Below are 6,181 nucleotides of genomic sequence, written 5' to 3'. Positions count from 1 at the left end.
TGCAGATGGTATGGAAGTCTAGGCTCACCATGTGCTCTCTACTGATAGGAGATTGTGGAGAGCTGGAAGAAGTGAAAATCCAAGCTCTGCATTGGCTTCCTCTGATATCATTCCAGGGGTAGAATGGTGGATATTTTATGTGTACTGGGAGTGTTTCTTGTTACAGTGGGCTGATGAGAGTTGAAGTCTAGGCTTTCTGCTCAGCCTTTAATGATGGGTGTGGATCACAGGTTTTCCATGGTGTTAGACTAGAATAAGGCAGTTATTATCTCAGAATTTGCTGTCTCATTGGGCTTCTACTTTCCTGGTCTTTTGGCGACAGAAAGCAGGCTTTCCTTTGGGCTGTTATGTTTATATCTATTGGTATTTCCAGGCTGGAGGCCTCTCTAGCACCCAGTCCAGATGTATGAGGCAATAAAACGACAGTGAACTGAATTTTGTGTTATTTCTTGGCTGTCAAAATACCTAGTTGGCCTGTTTTCTTCTCCCTACTTTACAGAGTCCCCCTTTGTTTCATTAATATATGATGTTCAAGGGTTTTAGTTGTAACAAGAAAACTATAGAATAAGTGTTATCCAGACCTGGAAGTCCTGTTTGTAAATGCTCTTTTGAATTTCTATTTTTGTATACATTTTACACTAATCATATAACATTAATATAAGTATGCATATATTAAGTTACAAGTAAGTATGCAACCACATGTATAGAAGGTACATGCCCTTCTACTATGTACTAATGGAGTACATAGCCGAATTCAGATTGCAGACCACTGGTGGGATGAAAGCGCTGCGGCATGAAGGCACTCTTTCCTTGGCCCTGCTACTAACTTATATGACCTAGAGTATTCCTTTTTTAACCTCTAAAATGAAGCAATTGGGTAAAGTTGAAGTTTGTCAGTCGTGTCTGACTCTTTGTGACCCCATGGACTATACAATCCATGGAATTCCCCAGGCCAGAATACTGGAGTGGGTAGCCATTCCCTTCTCCAGGGGAACTTCCCAACCTAGGGACTGAACCCAGGTCTCCCACATTGCAGGCGGATTCTTTACCAGCTGAGCCACAAGGGAAGCCCAATTAGGTAGGATGGTCTATAATACCACTTCTACCTCTAAAACTCTTCAAATAAGACCAGCTAGTATCAATTCTTGCCTGGAAAATCCCATGGATGGAGGAGCCTGGTAGGCTGCAGTCCATGGGGTTGCTAAGAGTTGGACATGACTGAGCAACTTCACTTTCACTCTTCACTTTCATGCATTGGAGAAGGAAATGGCAACCCACTCCAGTGTTCTTGCCTGGAGAATCCCAGGGACGGGGGAGCCTGGTGGGCTGCCGTCTATGGTGTCACACAGAGTCGGACACGACTAAAGCTGCTTAGCAGCAGCAGCAGCAGGAGCAGTATCGATTCTAAAAGATGTAAAATACCACATGAAAATCGTTTCCCTCTTTCTTTTTTTTTTTAAATTATATGACATTTTTATTTTAGGATGAAAAAACAAAAATGAGAAAACAAACAACAAAAAACTTGAAATAGGCTTGTCAAATGATGTAAATTCATCCCTTCCATGGAAGCAGAAGGTAGATCAGTGCAGGTTATCCTCAGGCCTCATACATCCTGCTTCACTACTGCTTGCACTCTGCTGGGTTTTGATCCTTCTTTGGGTCATAGTCTGGATCATTTTCCTCATCTCCTTCTTCTTCCCCTTCCTCATCCGCTTCTTCACCTTCTTCATCATAATCGTCATCATCTTCAATAGCTTCTCCAGTAAAGCATAACACTGATCTTGGGATTATATGCTCACGTAAAAAGTGACCAATTTCAAAGTCTGCAGTGAGGATAGCTTCAGAATCATCATCCAGATCTCCACTCTCAGGAACTTTGGGAGGGGCAAAAAAATTAAAGAAAGAGTCATTAGAAACTGTTTTGGTCACAGTACGAACTGTCCCATGTCCCTTGTGTTTCTGCTTCTTCTTAATCATTTTCAAAGTGACATTCTTCCCTTTTTTCCAATCTATCTGGCACCCTGTACAACCCATAATTTCCGGTCCATCAAAAGAAAAGGGATCAGAATCATCTGGTTCTGACCTCATCCTGTATGTCTTTGTCAACACTTCATTTGTGATATATTCATTGGGTTCAAAGTGAAATTCTAAGACAAAACTCATAGGTTGACCAGCATCTGAGAACTTCACTTTAATATCTTTCAAGTGCTTCAGAATAGGCTCATCATGTTCCTAAACCATATCGCTGAGCAAGTCAACATTCTTAAAAACGGTCAACCAAAACTCAGGAAGTCCCTTGGGATCTTCTTTTTCTTCATCCTTTTTCTCATCTTCAATCTTGGCCTTTTCTTTTAGCTCTTCGGAAATTTCATCTTCCTCATCTGGTTTCCATTCACATTCTTCTTCCGTAGGTTCATAAATGGCATTAATGATTGCAAATCGTTTATCAAACAGAGGCTGATAAAGAACAGCATACTTTCTTTCAAGATCATGAACTTCCTCATAGAATTTGGCTTCTATCTGTGCACATTTAACTTGAAGGCTTTTGAAAGCATTCACTCGTCTTTTAACTACCCTAGGCAAGTTGTCGATGTGCGCCATGTTGTACAAATGCCAAATATCGGTGGCGAGGGTGGGGAGCCGAGCGGCGGAGCTGCGCAGGCAGTGAGTGACTCAGGGCTGCGGCGGGAGGAGCAGGAGGCGGCACTGTGAGCAGATGACACTAAAAAAGCTGTTTCCTTTTTTCATATTTTATTTAAAGCACTTTTTAAATCCTGAAAAGTATTCATTCCCTCAGGGATAAGCTTTTATCCAATTTGTAATTACAGTAATAATTAAGATTGATATCAAAAACAGCAAAATTAATTTTCTTAAAAAGAGTCTATTATTCTATTCAGTAGGTTGTCTTGTTTCATCGATGGTTAACTTTGCTGTGTGAAAGCTTTTAAGTTTAATTAGGTCCCATTTGTTTATTTTTGCTTTTATTTCCTTTGCTTCTGGAGAAGAGATCCAAAAAAAAATTGCTTTGATTTATGTCAAGGACTGTCCTGCCTTTTTTTTTCCTCTAATTTTATAGTATCCAGTCTTACCTTTAGATCTTTAATCCATTTTGAGTTTATTTTTGTATATTTTTATTAGATCATGTTCTAATTTCATTCTTTTGTATATAGCTGTCCAGTTTTCCCAGCACTGCTTATTGAAGGGACTATCTTTTCTCCATTCTATATTCTTGCCTCCTTTATTATAGATAAATTAACCACAAGTATCACACTGTTTGGTGACCCTAGCTTTGTAGTACAATCTGAAGACAGGGAGCATGATTCCTCCAGCTTCTGATATTTGCAAATGATATGATTGATAAGGGATTCATATCCAACATATATAAACAGCTCATACAACTCAACATCAAAAAACTAAACAAGCTGATTTACAGTGGATAGAAGAACTGAATAGACATTTTTCCAAAGAGGAAATTCTGGTAGCCAACAGCCACATGAACAGATCAAGAACTCAGCATCGCTAATCACCAGGGAAGTGCAAATCAAACCTTCACACTGGTCAAAATGGCAATCACCAAAAAAACACAAATAACAAACGTTGGCAAGGATGTAAAGCAAAGGGAACCCTCTGGCACACTGTTGTGCATGTGTGCTCAGTAGCTTCAGTTGTATCCAACTCTTCACGGCCCCATGAACTGTAGCCCACCAGGCTCCTCTGTCCATGGGGTTCTCCAGGCAAGAATACTGGAGTGGGTTGCCATGCCCTCCTCCAGGGGATCTTCCCAAGCCAGGGATCTCTTATGTCTTCTGCATTGGCAGACGGGTTATTCACAAGGAGCACCACCTGGGAAGTCCCATACACTATTGGTGGAATATAAATTGGTGCAGCCCTGTAGAAAGCAGTATGGAGAGTTCTCAAAAAACCTAAAAATGGAACCACCATATGACCCAGTAATTCCACTCCTTGGTGTGTATGTGGGGGAGGAAAACCCCACTAATTCGAAAGGATCCATGCACCCCAGAGTTCCTAGCAGCATTATTTTCAATTGCCTTGGTGTGAAATCAACCTAAGCATTCATGGACAGATGAATGGATAAAGAAGATGTGGCATGGAGTGGAATATATATAAAGGAATTCTACTCAGTGATAAAAAGAATGAAATTCTGCCGTTTGCAGCACCAGGGATGGACTTGGAGGAAGAGAGCTACTGTATGATGTCACTTATATGTGGTTTCTAAAAAGTACAACAAGCTAGTGAATAAGAAAAAAAAAAGAAGCAGACTCACAGATACAGAGAACAAACTGGAATTACCAATGGGGAGAGAAATGGAAGACAGGCAATATGGAGGTAGGGGAAAACAGAGTTATTACGGGATTCCATTAAATCATGTGTGTGAAACCTTTGAAAATTGTTAAGCACTGTAGAATTTAAAGAGTCTCTCATTCAACTAAAAAAAGAAAAATTAAAGAGTCTATTATCCTAATTATCTGTGAATTGTTAAGTTCAGGGTTATATTATCTTATTAAGTAATTTCATATTTTTCCTTGACATTTTTCAGTAACATGCTCCCCTCCCACACTTTTCTGATGAAATTAAAAAGGTCAAACATCAGAAAGAGAGGCTATTGTACTGTATGTCTAGTGGTCCAAGAAAAGAGACCTTTGTTTTTTGGCTCTGTATGTACACATGAAATATATTCATTCTATCCTAACGTATTATATGTGATTGTGTTAGTTTGCCAGGTCTAGCATAGCATAATACTGTAGACCGGATCGCTTAAGCAATATGAATTTATTTTCTCACACTTATGGAGCTAGATGGCTGTTCTCTTGCTACCACTTCACATGGTGGTACCTCTGGGCATGAATGCTCTGTAGATCTTTCTATTTAGGACTTTTCTTGTTAGGACTCCAGTCTGATTGGATTAGAGGCTTCCCTAAAGGCTTAATTTTTAACCGTAAGGCCCTACCTCTAAATGCAACCACATCCTGAGGTCCTGGGGGTTAGGCTTCAATATAGGGATTTTAATGGGAAACAATTCATCCCATAACAACTACATTCACCATTCTGCCATTAAAAAGTAAATTCTTTAAGATTTTGAGATTATACCCAAAAGGGCTATTTTGTAATGACCCTAGTTTTAGTTTTGCTAATACAATACTGGAATGTATGTGTATGTGTCTGTGTATGTGACATATTTATTCCAAAGAAGCTAGCTTTCCTCAGATTGTTTCAAGGCTATGGACTGTCAAAATGCTCCACAAACATGCAGTTTAACAGTGACTATGGTGAACTGCCATCTATGGGGTCGCACAGAGTCGGACATGACTGAAGTGACTTAGCAGCAGCAGCAGCAGCAAGAACATAGGTCAACATTCAGAAAACTAAGATCATTGCATCTGGTCCCATCATTTCATGGGAAATAGATGGGGAAACAGTGGAAACAGTGTCAGACTTTATTTTTGGGGGCTCCAAAATCACTGCAGATGGTGATTGCAGCCATGAAATTAAAAGACGCTTACTCCTTGGAAGGAAAGTTATGACCAACCTAGACAGCATATTCAAAAGCAGAGACATTACTTTGCCAACAAAAGTCCGTCTAGTCAAGGCTATGGTTTTTCCTGTGGTCATGTATGGATGTGAGAGTTGGACTGTGAAGAAAGCTGAGTGCCTAAGAATTGATGCTTTTGAACTGTGGTGTTGGAGAAGACTCTTGAGAGTCCCTTGGACTGCAAGGAGATCCAGCCAGTCCATTCTAAAGGAGATCAGTCCTGGGTGTTCTTTGGAAGGACTGATGCTAAAGCTGAAACTCCAATACTTTGGCCACCTCATGTGAAGAGTTGACTCATTGGAAAGGACTCTGATGCTGGGAGGGATTGGGGGCAGGAGGAGAAGGGGACGACAGAGGATGAGATGGCTGGATGGCATCACCGACTTGATGGACATGAGTTTGGGTGATCTCTGGGAGTTGGTGATGGACAGGGAGGCTGGCGTGCTGCAATTCATGGGGTCTCGAAGAGTCTGACATGACTGAGCGACTGAACTGAACTGAACTGAAGAACATAGGTCACTTAGAGATGCTGTACTGACATAATTTGGGAATGAGGAAGCAAATTTTATAGGTCCAATAGAATAATATTGCTTAATTATTGTTTTATCTAAAAACTAGATTATTTAACCA

General features: G+C 40.4%; 1 pseudogene; it reads right to left on the bottom strand.

Moving 5' to 3' along the window:
• Window positions 1-1,565: 1,565 nt before the first annotated feature.
• On the bottom strand, window positions 1,566-2,643 carry LOC102277885 (nucleosome assembly protein 1-like 1; annotated as a pseudogene).
• Window positions 2,644-6,181: the final 3,538 nt, after the last annotated feature.

This window comes from Bos mutus, chromosome 21 (assembly GCF_027580195.1).
Source record: "Bos mutus isolate GX-2022 chromosome 21, NWIPB_WYAK_1.1, whole genome shotgun sequence".
Taxonomy (NCBI): domain Eukaryota; kingdom Metazoa; phylum Chordata; class Mammalia; order Artiodactyla; family Bovidae; genus Bos; species Bos mutus.
Note: the sequence above shows the minus strand (reverse complement) of the source record. Positions and strands in the feature narration are given on the sequence as shown.